The sequence below is a fragment of the Hyaena hyaena genome, unplaced genomic scaffold, assembly GCF_003009895.1.
Source record: "Hyaena hyaena isolate Hyena2069 unplaced genomic scaffold, ASM300989v1 scaffold_1989, whole genome shotgun sequence".
In the NCBI taxonomy this organism is placed as follows: domain Eukaryota; kingdom Metazoa; phylum Chordata; class Mammalia; order Carnivora; family Hyaenidae; genus Hyaena; species Hyaena hyaena.
Window position 1 is genome coordinate 99,839 of NW_024082620.1, and position 21,711 is coordinate 121,549.

At 37.4% G+C, this 21,711-nt stretch overlaps 1 pseudogene; it reads left to right on the forward strand.

The window, feature by feature from the left end:
• Positions 1-1,628: 1,628 nt before the first annotated feature.
• On the forward strand, positions 1,629-2,071 carry LOC120227079 (annotated as a pseudogene).
• Positions 2,072-21,711: the final 19,640 nt, after the last annotated feature.

Sequence of the window (21,711 nt, forward strand, 5' to 3'; positions counted from 1 at the left end):
CCTCTCAAATCTGAGACACTTTGGTCTTTGTGTTTCACTTTCAGTATTTATTTTTTTAACAGCCTTATAATTTTACATATAGTAAAATTCACCAATTTCAAGTTCACAATTCAATGATTTTAGTAACTTTACCAAGTGGTGTAACCATCATCAAAAATTGGCTTTAATACATTTTTGTCCCACCAATAAGACCTCTTATATCCATGAAGTTAACCCTTATTCCTACACTCAGTCCCAGAAAACAACTAATTTCCTTCCTGTCTTATGAACTTATCTTTCCTAGACATTAAAGATAATAATGTAAGCTGGATTTTAAGTATTAGACAATCTATTAGGAGAAGGAAGTTAAAGAATCTTCATTTCCCTCCTCATTTGGTAGGGGGCAGTGGCTCCCCTGGGGAAAGAAAGAAGGTATTTGTCCTGCTCTAATCATCTTATAAAATGTTGATAATTAGACTGTCTACTAATAGAATAATCATATTTGATAGAAGATGAGTCTTTATCTATGGAATGATCTGAGAAGGATGTCATGATTTGGGATTATTTATGGTAATCAAACAAAGGATCTATAGATTGATAGGGAAAAATGTCACATGAGCAAGGTAACCATTACAGTATAAAATTGATATATATTTTATAACCTAAAGGCCACATTCTTCCCACTAAGCCTTCAGCCAAAGGCCACAGCAGAGGTACTAGAGTTTAGCCATTTCTTCCCAATTCAGGGTCCTAATGGGAAAGCATTAGCTCCAAAGTTCTCCACTGAGTCTATTGAGGTCTATATTAATGTCTAAGGTTCTCTCCACCGTCTTCTGATTCCTTCCCTCATTCCTTTCACAGGCATCAGACTGGCAATGCTGTATGAAAGCTTTCATTGCCTAATTAATGCATCTTTCCCTTTTACTTTCCACAAGTGTTACCTCCAAATAACTGAATTATTATTGGACTGAATTAAGAACTGTTCCCCAAAATTGAAAAGTGGAAGCCCTAACCCTACATGTGACGGTCTTTGGGAATAAGGAGGCTGTTACACAAATAATTAAAGTTAAATAAGGTCATAAGGATGGGGCCCAATCCACAAGGACTAATATCCTTAAAAGAAGAGGAAGAACATCAGGGATGTGTGTATACCAAGAAAAGGCCACGTAAGGATAGTGAAAAGACAGCCATCTGCAAGTGAAGGAGAGGCCTCAGGACAAAACAAACATGCTGTCACCTTGATCTTGGACTTCTGACCTCCAAAACTGAAGAAACTACAATTACGTTCTTTAAGCCACCTAGCCTATGGTATTTGGTTATGGCAGCCCTGAGTAAAATAAACCTCTTGCAACCCTCACTCTCAGCATTGCTTCCCAGAGAACCAAAAGTTAAATTCTCTAAGAGTAGAGCATAACACATTGGTCTAATTAAGGACTGATTTCCTAGTTCATGAGATCAGACTGAAACAGATTCCTTTGCATTGCAAGGAGTAAACCTTTGCAGAAATGCACACACATTTTCAAAGCATGGCCAGAATACAAGCTCCCCTAATGTTAATGTTGCTTCCCATCCTCATGAAATCCAATAGGAAAGAAATCCCAGGCAGTTTGAATCACTGTGCGACGGAGTAGTCAGTGGGGTCCCGCTGGCTATCCGACTAGTTTTTTCTCCGCCTTGCTTGTTGAAGCTTCAGCAGAATTCGAAATGGCTGGTGGTAAGGCTGGGAAGGACTCTAGAAAGGCCAAGACAAAAGCTGTTTCCCGCTCGCAGACAGCCGCCTTGCAGTTCCTGGTGGCCCTATTCCTGGACACCTGAAATCTAGAGCGACCGGTCATGGACGTGTGAGGGTGACTGCCACTGTGTACAGCACAGCCATTCTGAAGTATCTCACCGCAGGGGTACTTGAATTGGCAAGAAATGCATCAAAAGACTTGAAGGTAAAGCATATTACCCCTTGTCACTTGTAACTTGCTATTCGTAGAGATGAGGAATTAGATTCTCTCATCAAGGCCACAATTGCTGGTGGTGGTGTCATTCCAAACACCCACAAATCTCTGATTGGGAAGAAAGGACAACAGAAGACTGATTAAAGGATGCCTGGACTCCTTATTATCTCAGAACTCTAAATACCCTTAACAGCTGTCCAGTGTTGGTCATTCCAGTGGACTGTATCCCTGTGAAAAACACAATTTTGCCTTTTTGTAATTATATTTGAGCAAGTTGGAAGTTTAATTAGCATTCCAGGCAACCAAAGTTCTGCATTCGAGTCAACCATATTTAAGGGTTACTGTGGCTTCAAAGAAGCTATTGATTCTGGATTTTGATTGAGTTGACTGTTTTTAAAAAACTGGATTTTAATTGTGTTGCATAAGTTATAGTAACAAACATTTGGTTCTGTACAGACATTATTTCCATTCCAGTGGATAAGCTCAATAAAGATCATAATCCCCCACCCAAAGAAATCCCAGCCAAAGAGAAAAGATAATGTCCACACAAAGACTTGTATAAGAATGTTCATGATAACTTCATTGATAATAGCCAAAGACGTAACAGCCCAGTATTCATATAAAGGAGAATTAATAAACAAACTGTGATGCATCCATAGAATGGAAACTACTCAGAAATATAAAAGGAACAAATTACTGATATCCACAAAATCATAGATAAATTTCAAAATCATATTAAATGAAAAAGGCTTATCCAAAAGAGTACATAATATATTATTTCACTTACGAAGATCTAAAAAAGGCAAAGCTAATTCATATACATTTAAAAAATATTAGTAATGATTGCCACTTGGACAGGGAGGAGGACAGAGTCTGACTGGAAAGAAACTCAAGGGAAGTTTCTAGAGTAATGTGACGGTCCACACCTTGATAGAGACCTGGTTTATATAGGTACATACGTGCATTTTGTCAAACTCTAAAACCATACGTAAGTTCTATGCATTTTATTGTACATGCATTTTTTTTTCATGTTTATTTTTGAGAGAGTGCAAGCAGCAGAGGAGCAGAGAGGGGGGCACAGGATCTGAAGCAGGCTCTGAGCTGACAAGCTGGCAGCAGGGAGCCCGATGTGAGGCTTGAACTCACAAACCCCAAGGTCATGACCTCAGCCAAAATCAGTCACTCAACTGACTGAGCCACCCAGGTGCCCCTATGGAAGTACATTTTACCTTTAGAGGGAAAAAAAACTGTAAAAAATGTTGAACTATAGCTACTGATTTGCATGCTAATGTATTTAGAGGGAAATGTACTGATCTCTCCAATATATCTTAAAATGGACTAAAAAAACGATGAATTGGTGATAGAGGAGTGAATGTAATATATGACAAGGCAGTATAGTAAAAAAAAAAAAAAACTAATGGTAGAATCTATTTGTTATTTTAACTCTAAAACTCTTTCAACTTTGTTGTATATTTGAAATTTCATATATAAAAATGTGGGAAAATATAAGTATATATGTAAAGACCAACTACATATTTTTTAAGCACAGTATTGACACCTAATTTAAACTGCTGTATTATATCCAGTTGCATCTGCCAGCTTTATATCTACTGGCTTCTTATTTAAGTTAATCAAAACTGATACCTGGACAGTTAAGCAAAAATGTCAATTAAAAGAGAAAATAACATTTATGATGCATGCATACTTTAAGCATTTTATTTTTAACTCTAAACGTATAGATATATAAATGTATAAATTTTTTCAATATTTTGTTGTAAAGTTCATTTTTTTAACTGTTGTTCTAATCACCCTCCTATGCATCATTTATTACATTTTTTTATAGCTTCTTCAAATTAGAGAGAAACCTTGACCTTGCAAAGCAACTGAATGCATAACTCATATATTTTCATCTTTTCCTTTAATTTTCTAGATATGCTATTTTGACAAAAAATAATTCTTTGAATCTAAAGATCTTTGCAACTCATTCATTTAAAAAATCCTCCTTTCGGGGCGCCTGGGTGGCTCAGTCGGTTAAGCGTCCGACTTCGGCTCAGGTCAGGATCTCACGGTCCGTGGGTTCGAGCCCTGTGTCAGGCTCTGTGCTGACAGCTCAGAGCCTGGAGCCTGCTTCAGATTCTGTGTGTGTCTCTCTCTCTGACCCTCTCCTGCTCATGCTATCTCTATCTCTCTCAAAAATAAATAAAACATAAAAAATAAATTAAAAATCCTCCTTTCTTGGACCTGAGAGTTAAGATGGCAGAGTAGCAGAAGGACACCATGCTTGCCTCCACCCTCCAACACAGCTAAATATGTATCAGATCATTCTGAGCGCCCACCCAGGAAACGGATCTGAGGACAGACAGAATGAACTGCACAACTAGAGGGAGAAAAGAGGCCACATCGTGGAAGGTAGGAGGTGCTGAGTCATGATTTGGGGGAGAAGAGTTGAGGGTGCTGCGGAGGGGAGGCAGCCCTGGTCAGGGAGAGAGGAGAGAAGGAGGAAGACAGAGAGAAAGAAAGAGAGAAGGGTATAGGGCATTGCACCAGAAAACCACTTCCCCAAAACCACTGACTGGGAAAACAATTGGGGCTGATGACTAAAAGTTTTTACAAGCAGCGAAGCTCAAAGTCTGAAGTTTTAGAAATCTACAACATCACTAAAAGAGGTATTCCTCTCGAGGAGGGCAGAGGCCAGGGAGTGGATAGCTGGGTGGGAGGATCCCCTGGTTTGCATTAGAGTAGACTTCCCCTTCCTGGAGTGCATTTGGAAGAAATGGCACTGCCCTTCCTGGAAATAAGAGCCAGTGGGTGCCACTGAGCCACCCATTGATTAGCAAAGGAACAGAGGCTCCTGCTGAGAGCAGTTAACCCGAACTCCCGCTTTTTGCTGTCCTTCACCATAAACTCCAAGTCCCTGTGCATTCCTGCCTGGCAAGACCCTCCGCCAGAGGATCAGCACAGGTCCAAGCTGTACTTGGATTTTTTAAACCTGAGATAAAGCACAGAAGCAGTATACCACCAGGCAGGCAAACAGCTCAGACACAGACAGAGTGAAGACAGGGATGTGAGGGATCCTGGGGACAAATGAGGAGACACTGTTCTATCGGAGCTTTCTGAACGGTGACAGGTGGTGACTCCCCTCTCCAGGGACTAGAGAGCTGGCTGATGCCACTTTTACCCCCACCCATCGGAACAGACTTCAGTGAGTAGCATAGCACCCACAGTGGAGGCTTGAGCCACTTACACCAAGTCCTGCCCCCCCCTGCACTCTGCAGGTGCTCTGAACTAGGCCAGTGTGCCTGCAAGTCAGAGCAGCAGGCCCCTCCCCAAGAAGAACTGCACAGCCCCTCTTCATGCACCAAGTTTACTGACCAGAGATGGCTACAAAGCTTCAAATCTAAGGGAAAGAGCATCTATCCTCTTTTAACAAGCAGACCAAAATACACCTAGTTAAAACTCACCACACAGTATACAAGGTCCAAACACTTCCTACTGCATGCAAAAAGAAACTCTACAGAGGACGGACCTGAGAGAAAGAGCAGTTGAAACACAATAGCAGAGTGCACACAGCATACACCAAAAACACTTCCTAAAGCACCAGGCCCTGGACAGTATGAGATCTCTTCTTAATATAGCTATTACTCTCAGAAGCAGGAAGCATAACAGCCTTTCCTAACACACATAAGACAGAGACCTAGAAAAAATCCCAAGGCAGAGGAATTCATCCCAAAAGAAAGAACATAAAGAGGTCTTGACCATGGATCTAATCAAAACCGTAATAAGCAATATGCTTGAACCAGAATTTAAAACAACAATCGTAAGGATACTACCTGGGCTTGAGAAAAGCATAGAAGACACCAGGGAGTCCCTTACCACAGAGAGAGAAGATATAAAAACTAGTCAGACCAAAATGAAAAATGCTATAACCAAGATTTAATGATCACAATGATGAAAGAAACAGAGGAATGAATTTTATATAGAAGATGAAATTATGGAAAATAATGAAGATGAAAAGAAGATAGAATATTTTTGGATCACCAAAACAGACTTCGGGAATTCAGCACTCCATGAAGTGTAAAAATATTCATATCATAGAATCCCAGAAGAAGAGAGGAAAAGGGAGGGAGAAGGTTTATTTGACCAATTTATAGCTGAAAACTTCCTTAATCTGGGAAAGGAATCAGACATCCAAATCCAGGATGCACAGAGAACTCACATAAAAATGAACAAAAACAGGCCAATAGCAAGAGGTTTTATAAGAAAACTTGCAAAATACATGGGTAAGAAAAGAATCCTGAAATCAGCAAGGGAAAAGAAATCCCTAACTTACAAGGGAAGAGAAATCATGTTTCCAGAAGATCTCTCCACAGACACTTGGATCAGAAGGGAGTGGATGATATATTTAACATGCTGAAGGGGAAAAATATGCAGCCAAGAATACTTTATCCAGCAAGGCTGTCATTCAGAATAGAAAGAGAGATAGAGTTTCCCAGACCAAAAGAAAAAAAGAAAAAAAGAAAAAAACTAAAGAAATTTATGAACACTAAACCATCCATGCAAGAAAATCTCCAGAAACACTGACTTTATATGTATTTCAATGGCACTGAATTCATATTTATCAATAAGCACTCTAAATATAAATGGACTAAATATTCCAATCAAAATACATAAGGTGTCAGAATGAATAAAAAAACAAGATCTATCTATATGCTGCCTACAAGAGACCCATTTTCAAACTGAAGACACCTGCAGCTTGAAAGTGAGGGGATGGAAAACCACTAATCATGCTAATGGACATCAAAATAAAGCCAGAGTAGCCATATTTATAACAGACAAACTAGATTTTAAATCAAAGACTATAACAAGATATAAGGGCAGTATATCATAATAAAGGGGTCCTTCCAACAAGAAGATCTAACAATGGTAAAGATTTATGCTCCCAACTTGAGAGCACCCAACCATATAAATTAATTAATAACAAACATAAAGGTACTCAATATTGTTGAGGACAATAATACAATAATAATACAATAATAGTAGAGGACTTTAATAACCCACTTGCAGCAATGGACAGATCATCTAAGCAGAAAATCAACAAGGAAACAATGAAGCAGCACTATACACATTCTTTTTGAATGCACATGGAACATTCTCCACAATAGATCACACACAAATCAGGCTTCAACAAGTACAAAAAGATTGAGATCATATCATGCATATTTTCAGACCACAATGCTATGAAACTTGAAATCAACCACAAGAGAAAAAACTAAGAAAGACAGCTAATACATGGAGGTTAGAGAACATCCTTGTAAAGAATAAATGGGTTAACCAGGAAATTTAAAAGTAGAAATTTAAAAAAATACATGGAAGCAAATGAACATGAAAACACAACAGCTCAAAACCTTTGAGTTACATCAAAAGCAGTCATAACAAGAAAGTAAATACCATTAGAGGCCTAACACAAGAAGCAAAAATACTCTCAAATTCACACCTAACTTTATACCTAAAGGAGCTAGAAAAGGAACAGCAAGTGAAGCCTAAAGCCAGGTGAACAGAAATAATAAAGATTACAACAAATATAACTGATTAGAAACAAACAAACAAACAAACAAAAAAACCAGTAGAACAGATCAATGAAACTAGGAGCTGATTTGTTGAAAAAAATTAGTAAAACTGATTAAACCCCTAGCCCGACGCATTAAAAAAAATAAAGGATCCAAATGAATAAAACACAAATGAAAGAGAAGAGATCACAACCAACACCAGAGAAATACAAACAATTATAAGAGAATGCTATGAAAAATTGTATGTAAACAAATTGAGGAAACTGGAAGACATGGATAAAGACCTAGAAATATATGAATTACCAAGACTGAAACAGGAAGAAATAGAAAATTTGAACAGACCCATAAACAGCAAAGAAGCTGAATAATAATCAAGAATTTCCCAACAAACAAAAGTCCAGGCCAGATGGCTTCCCTGGAGAAGTCTATCAAACATTTAAAGAAAAATACATATCTATTCTTCTCAAACTGTTCCAAAAAATAGAAAGGAAAGGAAAACTTCCAAACTCATTCTACAAAGCCAGCATTACCATGATTTCAAAACCAGACAAAGATCCCACTAAAAAGGAGAATTACTAGACCAATTTCCCTGGTGAACATAATGTAAAAATTCTCAACAAAATACTAGCAAATCAAATCCAACAGTACATTAAAAGAATTTTTCACCATGATCAAGTCAGATTTATTCCTGGGCTACAAGTATGGTTCAATATTTGCTAATCAATCAACATGATATACCACATTAATAAAAGGATAAGAAACATATGATCCTCTCAACAGATGCAGAAATAGCATTTAACAAAGTACAGCATTCATTCTTGATAAAAATTCTCAACAAAGTAATGATAAGTGAACATATGTCAACATCAAGAAGGCCATATATGAAAGACACACAGCTAATGTCATCCTCAACGGGGGAAAATTGAGAGCTTTTCCTTTATTGATCTGGAACAAGACAGGGATGTCCACTCTCAGTTTTGTTATTTAACATAGTATTGGAAGTCCTAGCTTCCACAATCAGACAACAAAATTAAATAAGAGGCATCCAAATCAGCAAGGAAGAATTCACACCTAACTTTATACCTAAAGGAGCTAGAAAAGGAACAGCAAGTGAAGCCTAAAGCCAGGTGAACAGAAATAATAAAGATTACAACAAATATAACTGATTAGAAACAGTTCAACAATTCAAACTTTCACTATATGCAGACAACATGATACTCTATGTAGAAAACCCAAAAGACTACGCCAAAAAATTGCTAGAACTGATACAAAAATTCAGCAATGTCACAAAATACAAAATGAATGTACAGAAATCTGTTGGATTTCTATACTCCAATGATGAAGAAGCAAAGAGAAAAATCAAGGAATCAATCCCATTTACAACTGCACCAAAAACCATAAGATGCCCAGGAATAAACCTAACCAAATAGGTAAAAGATCTGTATTCTGAAATTGATAGAACACTTTGGAAGAGATTGAAGAAGACACAAAGAAATGGAAAAATATTCCATACCCATGGATTGGAAGAACAAATATTGTTAAAATGTCTATACTTCGCAAAAGCAATCTGCACATTCAGTGCAATCCCTATGAAAATACCACCAGCATTTTTCACATAGCTAGAAGAAGCAATCCTAAAATTCATATGGAACTCTAAAAGATCCTGAATAGCCAAAGCAGTCTTGAAAAAGAAAAGCAAAGCCAGAGGCATCACAATTCCGGACTTCAAGCTATGTTACAAAGCTGTAGTCATCAAGACAGTATGATACTGGCACAACAACAGACACATGGTTCAATGGAACAACATAAAACCTCCAAAAGGACCCACATACTATATGGTCAACTAATCTTTTACAAAGCAGGAAAGAATATCCAATGTAAGAAAAGACAGTCTCTTCAACAAATGGTGTTAGAAAAACTGGACAATCTTGCAAAAGACTGAAACTGGACCACATTCTTACACCATACTCATTAATAAACTCAAAAGGGATGAAAGACCTAAATGTGAGACAGGAAACCATTAAAATCCTAGAGAAGAACATAGGCGGTAACCTCTTTGACACTGACCAGAACAACTTCTTACTAGACAGGTGCCAGAGACAAGGGAAACAAAAGCAAAAATGGGACTATTGGGACTTCATCAAGATAAAAAGCTTCTGCACAGTTAAGGAAACAATCAATAAAACTAAAAGGCAACCTGCAGAATGGGAGAAGATATTTGCAAATGACATATCTGTTAGAATTAGTATCCAAAATCTATAAAGAATTTATCAAACAAATAAACAATCCAGGGAAGAAATGGGAAAAAGACATGAATAGACATTTTCCCAAAGAAGACATCCAGATGTCTAACAGACACATGAAAAGATGCTTGACATCACTCATTATCAGGGAAACACAAATCAAAACCACAATGAGACATCACCTCACACCTGTCAGAATGGCTAAAATTAACAACACAGGAAGAAGCAGATGTTGGTGAGGATGCAGAGCAAGAGGAGTCCTCTTACACTGCTGGCAGAAATGCAAACTGGTGCAGCTACTCTGCAGAACAGTATGGAGGTTCCTCAAAAAGTTAAAGAAATAGAACTACTCTAAGATCCAGTAATTGAACTACTAGGTATTTACCCAAAGAACACCAAAATACTGATTCGAAGGACACACGCAACCCCAATGTTTATAGTAGCATTAACAACAATAGCAAAATTATGGATAGATCCCAAATATCCATCTACTGATGAATGGATAAAGAATGTGTGATATGTATACACAATGGAATATTACTCAGACATCAAAAAGAATGAAATCCTGCCACTTGCAATGACATTGATGGAACTATAGCATTTTATAATAAGCAAAATAAGTCAGAGAAAGACAAATACCATATGATTTCACTCATATGTGGAATTTAAGAAACAAAACTGACGAACATATGGGGTGGGGAAGAAAGAGAGAGGGAAAAGAATCATGAGAGACTCTTAAATATAGAAATCAAACTGAGGGTTAATGGAGGGAGGTGGGTGAAGGACTGAATATGTAAGTGATGAATCACTAAATTCTATTCCTAAAAGCAATATTACCCCATAAGTTAACTAACTAGAATTTAAATCAAAACAAATCAAAGAAATTTTGTTCTGATTGGTCTATAGACATAAATACACCCTTGCATAAATCTCTAAATTTTTAAAAAGTCCAAAATTTCTAATACTTGTGTTGGACTGAGTATTATAAGTAAGGGATAAATCACTAAAGCCTATTCCTGAAACTAATATTACACTATATGTTAACCAGCTAGAATTTAAATAAAAACTTGAAACAAAAAAATAAAATTAAATTAAAAATCCTCTTTTCATATTTCAATTTAGGTATCCTTTAATTAAACTGTTTTATAAATTATTACCTCCCTATATTAGCAAGTACACTCAACATAAAGAGATGAGGTCAAAAACACAGTTGTACTTTTGTAACAAAAATTCAACCTGATTTTATATCTTTAAAATTTAGTTAAAAAGAAAAAATAATACTTTTTTAATCAGTATCATTCAAAGACTCTTGTATGCTCATATAGTAGCTGTATATTCCCTTCAGCACCATCCTATTAAATTCCTATTAAGAATTTTTCTCCTGATAAATTCTTTAAAATGCTGACTGGGTGTCTCACTTATCATACCCTCTCCCAGCCCCGTGCATTCCTCTGATTATCAGAAGCAGAAATCTCTTTAACTCTTTCATTCTTTCTTCCTTCCCCTCTTTTTCTCTCCTTCTGTCTCACCTACTCAGTCTCCCTTGAGCATTTGTTTTCCACCATTATCAGTAATAGTAGATAGGGTATATTGGCTCATGTGATACCGATTCCAAAAAATGAGATTCTGGAGTGCCTGGGTAGCTCAGTTGAGCATCTGAGTCTTGATTTCACCTCAGGCCATGATGCCAGGGTCAAGGGATCGAACCCTGTTGCGTTCACCACAGAGTATGGAGCCTGCTTAAAATTCTCTCTCTCACTCCCTCTTTTCCTCTCCCCTGCTCATGCGCTCACTCTCTCTCTCTCTCTCTTAAAATAAAATTTAAGAAAAAAATGAGATTCTCGGCCCACCATGCACTTATGTGTGGCCACAAGGCATAGCTCTGGATGTTGGAAGAATAACCAAAAGTCCTTAGAGAGTGCTTACTTGCCTATATAGAGTCAAACAGAGATCTTAAGGAACTTGCAGTTTTCAACCAGCCTAAACATGTTCATATTTCATGCATCCAATATTGTCTCAGTAAAAAAAAAAATATTTCCACAACAAATTCACAAGGCTTAAAATTAAAAAATGGTTTTCTGTCTAACAAATGGTAACAACTTTTTTTTATCTAAATGCTCTACTTCCTAAATTAATTTCTGTATTTATATGTAATGAATAAGCAAAAAGAAAAAATAGTCATACACTTTTAGTGGGTAGCATAAGATCATGCTTCTTCAACTAGGAGAAAAGTATTCAGTACTATCCAGAGAAGTGTATGAAATAACTAGATAAATACGTCACAGTCTAGTAACGTATTCATTTTCCTTGCACGTGAGTCATCTTAAACATTGTATTCTTATTAAAACACAGATATAATACAGATAGGAGTGGGAAAATCTTGCATGGCTATATATCTTAAAACAGGAGAAATATTATGTTTTGAATGATGTCATAAAGAAGAATATTAAAAGTTGAGTTTCTGGACACAGATGACCATTCGCTTTTTCCACTGACTCTGTACTAGTCAATGTGACTAATAAATCATATAGTTGATATCTATGCTTTCTTATCAGCATCACTATAAGAAATAAAACTGCAGAGATCAGGAAGTCTCTGGTACCTGATATAAGTCTTCAAAACAGTCTCAAAAGTCTACTCTTGGGATTTCCCTCCTGTTTGTATCACCAGCCAGGGAAGGGGAGCACAGCAAATTGTAAACACTCTCCCCCAAACTTGAACTCGTGAGCAAGTGAGACTGCGATGTTGCACTGGTGTTCTTCTCAGTGGCCTGGGCGACGGCAGGGCATGGCCCAAATTCCTCCTGCAGGGTAACCTCACAGGTGGGTCTACTTGTCACATCCCTCAGGTCCCACCCACAACAGCCTTGAATCCTCCTTTTCTCAAATTGGTCCTTCACACCCCAACAAACCTGTGAGCATGAGAAAGATTTTGAACAGAGTTCCTTTTTTGCTTAAATTAACCACAATTGATTTCTGTTTCTAAGCAGCAAAGACAGACCCCCTGTCTCAAATAACAGGAATAGCAAGAAGTTTCCAACAGGGCACCATCAAAGTTAAATCACAACACCAGGGATTTAGTAGTAAGTAGGAGACAGTACCAAGCTTTAAACTCATATTATTTTATAGTAATTACTTGTATTTTGTTAAGAAAAACTGTCCTGTTTTTCCAGACGTTCTAAAGTTCTGGCAAGAGTCAGAGGAGAAAGAAATGTGCCAACCACCCACACTGAATCTCATGGATGCTAGTTTAAAACTCAGCTTCTGGAACCCACCCCAGGAGTGAATCAGAATCTTAGGAGAGAGCCTGAGAATCTGAATTTTTTTAAGGTTATTTATTCTGAGAGAGAGAGAAAGCACAAGTGGGAAAACAGTAGAGAGAAAAGGGGGGAAGGAGAAAGAATTCCAAGCAGACTCCACACTGTCAGTGTGGAGCACAATGTGGGGCTCAAACTCACAAACAGTAAGATCATAACCTTGTGACCGAGCCAAAGTCAGACACTTAACTGACTGAGCCACCTGGGTGCCCCCTGAGAATCTGAATTTTAAACTGCTTTGCTTTCATGTGTATGCAAATTAAAGTTTGAGAATAATCACCTAGGGTGATTTTTTTTAAGATGTACTAAAACAGGGGCCCCTGGGTGGCTCAGTCGGTTGAGCGTCCGACTTCGGCTCAGGTCATGATCTCACGGTTTGTGGGTTCAAGCCCCACGTCGGACTCTGTGCTGACAGCCAGCTCAGAGCCTGGAGCCTGCTTCACATTCTGTATCTTCCATTCTCTCTGACTCTCCCCTGCTCACGCTACCTCTCTGTCTCTCTCAGAAATAAATAAAAACATTAAAAAAAAAAAGATGTACTAAAACAGACATTACACATGTATTATTATAATAGTAAAAAGTGTTATCCTTTTTTTTTTAAAGTTTATTTATTTATTTTTGAGTAGAGGATAGGCAGAGAGAGAAGGAGAGGGAGAGAATCCCAAGCAGGCTCTGCCAATGTGGAGCCTGACTCAAGCCTCGAACTCACAAACCAAGAGATCATGACCTGAGCCCACATCAAGAGTCAGATGCTTAACCGACTGAGCCACCCATGTGCCTCTAAAAGTGCTATCCTTGATCCTTGGTTAAAATAGCATCCTTACCACAATCACAGTGCTATGTTATAAGGAGCTAATGCCTGAATGTCTCCTTCTAGCTCTATAAATAACAAATTGCTATCCTCTGAAATCAATAAAATATAAAGCTTTCCTTTTTTAATTTCTCTCCCATTTATATCCTTCTCTTCATATTCTCTGCCCTAGTGACTTACCTGATAAAACTGAAAATAAATAAAAAGAGGGCATGAGCACATCATTCACAAAGCCTTACTTGCTGTGGCATGTATCATTTAAGTGATGAATTGCATATGCTTGTTAGTGGCTCGGCAACTTGGTTATTTAGTTATTTCAGAGCTTTCAGACAGGCTTCTTGATTTATTGCCCTGGGAAATAACAATACATTCCAAGACCAGAGAGATAACTCTGCATGTATCTAAAACAGAAGATAAATTTTATTCTACAATCTAGGGCACGAAAGAAACCAAGAGAGATTAACATGAACAATGCAGGCTCTTCTCATTTTTACGATACCAAGAAGTAAGGGAATAAGTGAACAAATCCATAGTATTCAAAAGAGAGAAACAACTACTCTATTTTTCTTTTTTTCATAAAATGATTTATCCTTAATAATAAAGTCTTTAAAACCTCACTTTTATAGATCAAAGTCATAATGATAAATCTATGATATCAAATATACCATTAGCCTTTCAAAAGAGTATTTGGATGGGAATTCTGCAGAGTTAGGAAATAAAACTGAGTGCATAAAAGGGTGTCAGAGGCTTATAGATTGCAAAAAGGATCTTAAGACCTTTTCTTTGCCCCTTCCCTTCCTTACACCTCTCTCCAGGAAGGCTCAGTGTGAAAAGCAACCACATTTGATGGGATCTCAGTACCACAAGATGTGATATGCACAGTCATGAGTAGGGATGTTAAAGATCTGGACCTATCTGGGTGTTCCCTATCAAGCTCCCTTTTGGAGCCCTAAGTTCTCCCACATAGCTGCAGGAAAAGAACCAACGGTCACTCAGGAGTCACAACCCTCTAAAAGGACTCTAGTGAAGTACTTAGGCCAATTCTTTTTTTAAGCTATTTATTTATTTTGAGAGACAGTGCAAGCAGGAGGAAGGGCAGAGAGAGAAAGAGAGAGAAGAGAGAATCCCAAACAGGGTGCATGCTGTTAGCATAGAGCTCAATGTGGGACTGGAACTCACCAACCATGAGAACATGACCTGAGCTGAAATCAAGAGTCAGACGCTTAACCAACTGAGCCACCCAGGAGCCCCTATGCCAATTCGGCTCCAAGTCTTAGAGGTGACCCAGCAGCCCTACTCCTTCTACCTGAGCATCACACTTAGGGTAAACATAACATTGAAGATCACTTTGATTCTAGGATGGAGTCTATCTCCTTTCTGTATAAAGGATCTTCAACATGGTCTAACATAGTTCACTAAGCAATGGAATTAGGATCTGAGGAGAATCTTACAATCATGACAAAGTATTTTTCTGCTTGCCTGTGTCATAAACCTATATGTCTTCCCAAAGAAAAGAAAAAAAAAAAAAAAAAAGGATGAGTTGAAGGGCAGAAAATGCAGGAGGTGACCCTTATAAGATCAGGGGATTGGCAGTCTGGAGCACAAGCAAACTCTTTCTGGGTTTGCCCCCTCTCACCAGATTAGCTAATAGAGACTTTTGCCCCAAAATGTTTGAGTTAAAGAAAGTTTTACATAGATAAATACGTGAGTGTATACGTGTGTATGTGTGCATGTACATAGATCAAGAAATTTGAGTATCTGTATCTCTAATCCAACAGTAATTCAAATGCTATCAGTCTCTGTGCTTTGCTATATTACAATGGTAGTACATACACTAGTCTCATGTTAATAGTGAGAACTGAAACTATGGATAATGACACAATTCAAAAGTCAAATTCTATGTTTTCTAATGTATTACATATGTACATAATACACATTATATAAATTTTAGTTGTCTTTCCTTACCAAAAAAAATTAACTTATCATATTAATATGATAGTAAGAGGAATTATTCTGATAAATATTTCTTCCAAATACAATACCACATTTTACCTTTTAAAAAATGCATTAGTGTATGAAATAAATAAGCAAAGTTGTGGATTGTTTATATTACTGGTTACTATTACGTATATTCTATGGAAAACCATTTGATTTAAATAACTGAAATCACCCATCACTCAGGGAAAAGTTTTCCATAAACTGCATCATTTTCTGGAGAAAAAAAAAAAAGAAGTGCCTTATTTATTATATGACAGCTGTTCTCAGATCTATACTACTAATGAAATCAGTACTATTTGTCCTTTGCAATTACCAAAAGCAAACCAAAAAAAAATAGAATTTGTTAAGTATCCCAGAAAAAAGACCTGCTACAGAATTTTAAGGATCTTCCCTCATCCGAATAAATATTAATAGGATATTTTTCAGTTAAGAAATATTGGCACAAGACAAAAACCTGGTGTGCAGTTGGAAATAAACAGGACAATTTAATTTCAGGAAAATCACACAGAATCCGGTGAAGTGGAAAAGTAGAACAGGCCAAACATGCGTCATCTCCACCATAATTTAATGCCTGAATAGATGTCTTATCAGGAATATCTTCTCAAAACATATTAGATAACAGATATACAGAGAAAAGAGACTAACTATAATTACTGCTTAAGAGTACACCTACTGAGTCTCCTACATGTTCAGTAATAATACTTTGAGTAGTTTCTACAAAGGTCTGCATTGTATTCAGAAAGAGTTAATAATAATAGCCAAAAGGTAATAGAAATGTATTTGTACCAGGCACTGTGCTAAATATTTTACATGGATTATCTGATTTAACGCTCAGAACAAGTCTATAAAGTTCTATTAACCTCATTTTTACCACTGAAATATCTGAGTCTTAGGTTAAGTACACCAAACAAAATCATCTAGTTCTTAAAAGTTGGAACCAAAATTCAAAATCAGGCTGTCTAATCTAAGAGTCATTCCTCATAAGTACTATGTCATCTTTCAAAAATATTACATATATTTTACAGAAGGAGAAAATGAGTACCAGAGGTAGACAGAGTTTTATGGTGGACTCAGAACTGTCTATGCTCTCTGACTATGCTACATACCACTGCTCTGTCAACAGAAAGAATCAGAAAAAAAAAAAATTAAGCTTCTGGAACAAAGACTGGATTTGAAAAAGTAATCCCTAAAATGAGATGCAGTTTTCACCATTTTCATTAATCCTTCTTTTATTTACAATGACAGTGCTCTACGGATGCAAGGCAGCAGGGAGAAGCAACATGCCCACATTTCATCACTCACAAGGCAGGGAAGAACAACACTTTCCAGGCAAAACATTATTTTGAAATCACTTTGTACTAAGATTGCCAGAAGAAGCTGTCATGGCTTCCAGTGAAGAAACAAACACATGACTCCTATTGGGCACAATATTCAGTCCCATGATAAGCAGTGAATTAAAGAACTGAAATTCCAAACTAGACACAATCGCTGTGGCTGCTACACTCAGATGATGAATAGAACATTTTAAAGACTATTTTTCTAATAATGACTTAACTACATGTAATTTTCAGTCATTTTAAATGGTTTTTTATCTAATTGTATCAATCAAGTAACATCTCTAAAGCAATCCAGAGTGGTTGGGAGGGAGCACAGAGCGTGTATATCCAGTAGTTTGGAAAAACTCAGAATGAGTGACATTATCACTAACTGAGAAAAATAAAGATGCCTCAATTGCTTTGAGTACAAGTTAAAGAAATACAGTCGTTTGGAGGTAAGGGACCTTTAAAGATGATCTAGTCTGACATTTTCTACCCAGTGAGAGAAATGAAGATTCATGGATTCGATTTTCTGATTAAGATGGCATCTAACTAGAAAATCCTAACTTAGTTTTCTACATATAAAATGTCTAAGTAGAAGAACATAACACATATTCTCACTGAAATATTTATGAAGACAAAGAATATATATAAAACCTCAATGCTGTAGCCAGACCTCCAGGATCCTGTACGTCTTCTTTAACATATGGTAATCCCTTTAGATATTTTGATTATCTCTAGCCTGCCCCCAACTTTAAAGTATATAATCAATTGCTCCTCACAATCACAGTGCAGCTCTTTCTGCCCACAGGACCTGTCTTTAATAAAAACACTTTTTTGCAGCAAAAACAAGGGGGAAAAAAGAAAACTCAACACTGTATAACTTACATTTAACCTACTGACAGATTTGTTTTAAAAATTTCATTAACTACAAGATATATGGGACTTAATTAATAACCATCATCAAAAATTGACACATGCTTGGGGCACCTGGGTGGCTCAGTCGGTTAAGCGGCCAACTTCGGCTCAGGTCATGATCTCACGGTACGTGGGTTCCAGTCAGCCTCTGTGCTGACAGCTCAGAGCCTGGAGCTTGCTTCAGATTCTGTGTCTCCCTCTCTCTCTGACCCTCCCCTGCTCACACTCTCTCTCTCTCAAAAAATAAATAAGACATTAAAAAAAATTTTTTTAATTGACACATGCTTTATCATTGCTATCAAAGTTACAGCAACAACATTATACCAAAAGTTGATAGAAAATACTTGGTTTTGTTCCCTGGCTGAAAGTCTCAGGATTTGTACCAATTATAAAAGTGAGCAGGCATATGATTTTTGTTTTATCAAATAACTAGATTCCCTTTTTCACCACAATTAGTGTTGCATCTGCTCTAAATATTCAAAGGGAGTCAGCAGAGTGGGAACCGAAGAAGGTTAACCATCAACCCGATAAACTGAAGTATGAAAGGGCTTCAAAGCTGCAACTTGGCACTGATCACAGAAACCTCATCAGTGAGACTCTCTATGTTAAGACTGGGTACTCAAATACAGCTGTTTATTTCACAGATCCACTTAGCACTTAAGTTAAAGCAGGGACACGTGGTGTGGCTCAGTCAGTTAAGCATCTGACTCAGTGTTGGCTCAGGTCACAATCTCACGGGTTTCGTTAGTTCGATCCCTGCATCGGATTCTGCGCTGATGGTGCAGAGCGTGCTTGCAATTCTCTCTCTCTCTCTCTCTCTCTCTCTCTCTCTCTGCCCCTCCCCGAACTCACGCTGTTTCTGTCTCTCTCAAAATAAATAAACTTAAAAAAATGGAGCACCTCGGTGGCTCAAGTGGGTTAAGCGTCTGACTCCAACTTAGGTCATGATCTCACAGTCTGTAAGTTCGGCCCCAGATCGGGCTCAGTGCTGACAGCTCAGAGACTGGAACCTGCTTCAGATTCGGTCTTCTTCTCTCTCTGTCCTACCCCACTCTTGCTCTCTCTCTCTCTCAAAAATAAATAAAATGTTAAAAAAATTTTGAACTTTAAAAAAAGCTTAAGTTCAAGCAAGTCAATTTATTTTGTTTCAAGAATATTTTGAAATTATTGCATTGCAACTTGACAGAGGGACATCCAAGAGCTCTTTTATTTTCAACTCAGCTAATTTAAGAATGAGCTTATATACATTTATTTTAAGAATAAAAATTTAACAAGTAGAAGGCACTTAGAGACCCATGAGTTCACTTCCATCATTTTTTTTTTTTCAGATGAAACCGAGGCTCATAGGACTAAGACACTTGTCCAAGTTCAAGTCTACTTAGGACAAAGCCACTGTGTGTCTAATTCCACCATTATTACATCCAATACCGCTCAACCATACAAGATCAGAAACAGTTAAGCTTGTGATTTCTAACACTAGGAAAGAGAGGTCATATAAAGATGAGACAGCAGCTGCAGGAGAATTGCACACTAGGTAATTATCTCTACCTTGGAGGGGGAAAAATTCATGTTTTCTTTTTTTCCTAAACAATAAAAGGGTTGTATTTATATGGGCTCTGCTTACATTCATCATTAACTTTTCTACTAAAATTCTGTGAGTGATTAGAGGGAGCCAATTTTTCTTCTGTTAATGAGCCAATGTGCAAGTATTGCCTCTAGTTAATTAATCTTAACAAGCAAGCTAGTGTTTCAACTTGGATTTTGAGATGTGAAAAATAACCCATTTTTAGGACCTGATCCTGGCAGAGCTTGCTGAACAGCCTATAATTTAAAAACTAGTAAGCCAGAAGTCACTCACCTCATGGCCTCACTATACTAGAACTCACAACTTCAATATCAAAACAAAAAAAGACAAATTTTTTTCCTACTGCTCATAAATGGTAAATTGAGACACAACAATTTATGTAGAACTTATTAGCGAATAGGTGAATACTGATTTAAAAAGAGATTTCTGTGTTGTTCTAAACTGTGCCTTCAGTAATACATAAGTCAGAAGAAACCTTTACACAAAGTAGTGCACACAGAAAAATTACTGGTAAACCTTGAGTCAGGACTGCCAACATTTTGAATTATAATCACTTCCAATATTTTATGTTTATCGGTGATTTATTTACTTTCTGCCTGTTCCTATTGTGAACAAATGGTGGCTTACAAAAATACATAAAATATAGCAAGACAGCAGAAATTTGTTTTTTAAAGAAAAATGGAGCAAAAGTAAAATCAGCTCAGGAATGTCTGAAGGAACCAGGTAGAAGGGAAATGATGAGGAGAAAAAGAAATCTAAATATACTAATGTGTTGGGCTCCTGGGTGGTTTAATCAGTTGAGCATCTGACTTCGGCTCAGGTCATGATCTCGCAGTTCGTGGGTTTGAGCCCCGCATTGGGCTCTGTGCTGACAGCTCAGAGCCTGCAGCCTGCTTCGGATTCTGTGTCTCCCTCTCTCTCTGTCCCTCCCCTGCTTGTGTTCTGTCTCTCTGTCTCTCCAAAATAAATAAACATTAAAAAATTTTTTAATAAATAAATAATGTATTTATGTATAGCTGACAAACTGTAGCTGCCCTCTATTGTTGAAAAGATATACTTCATAAAATGCAATGACCCAATCTATTAATTTTTTTAGCTTTTTTTTAAATCTAGAGAGATACTTCAAAGTTTAATATGGCTTTGCGATTAAAACCAAATATTTATTCTGAAGTTAAGAGATCACTTCAGTTTCAGGGTCCCTGCCTGGATGGCTTATTCACTTAAGCATCCAACTTCGGCTCAGATCACAATCTCCCAGTTCATGAGTTTGAGCTCTACACCGAGCTCTCTGCTGTCAGCACAAAGCCCTCTTGAGATCTTTTGTCCCCCCCTTTCTCTGCCCCTTCTCTGCTCATGCTCTCTCCCTCTCAAAAATAAACATTAAAAACAAAATTAAAAGAAATAACTTGTTTCAAGATTTTGTATTAAATGTATATGAAATGTTATATTTTTTTTTCTTGAAATTTTATGTTTTACTTTTTTTTTTTTTTTTAGTTTCTTTATTTGAGAGAGTTAGCAAGCAGGTGGAGGAGCAGAGATGGAACAGAGAGAGAATCCCAAGCAACTCCGGGCTGTCAACATAGAGCTCAATGTGGCGCTCATTCTCATGAACCATGAGATCGTGACCTGAGCCAAAACCAAGAGTTGGATGCTTAACCTACTGAGCCACCCAGTTGCCCCTGAAATGTTGTACTTTAATTGAAAATTACATGTAGAGAATTATCACATTTTCTCTAAAATTATTTTTACCCAGCTATCTATCTTTCTGTCTTTATATACACACGGAGATATATTCAATGCTATTCAGCAAATATTTAAAGTGATTGTTCTGGGGTCCCTGGGTGGCTTAGTCGGTAGAGCGTCCGACTTTCGCTTAGGTCATGATCTCGCAGTTCGTGGGTTTGAGCCCCGTGTCGGGCTCTGTGCTGACTGCCAGTTCAGAGCCTGGAGCCTGTTTCAGAGTCTGTGACTCCCTCTCTCTGACCACCCCCCTGCTCACACTGTCTCTCTCTCTCTCTCCTAGAAATAAATA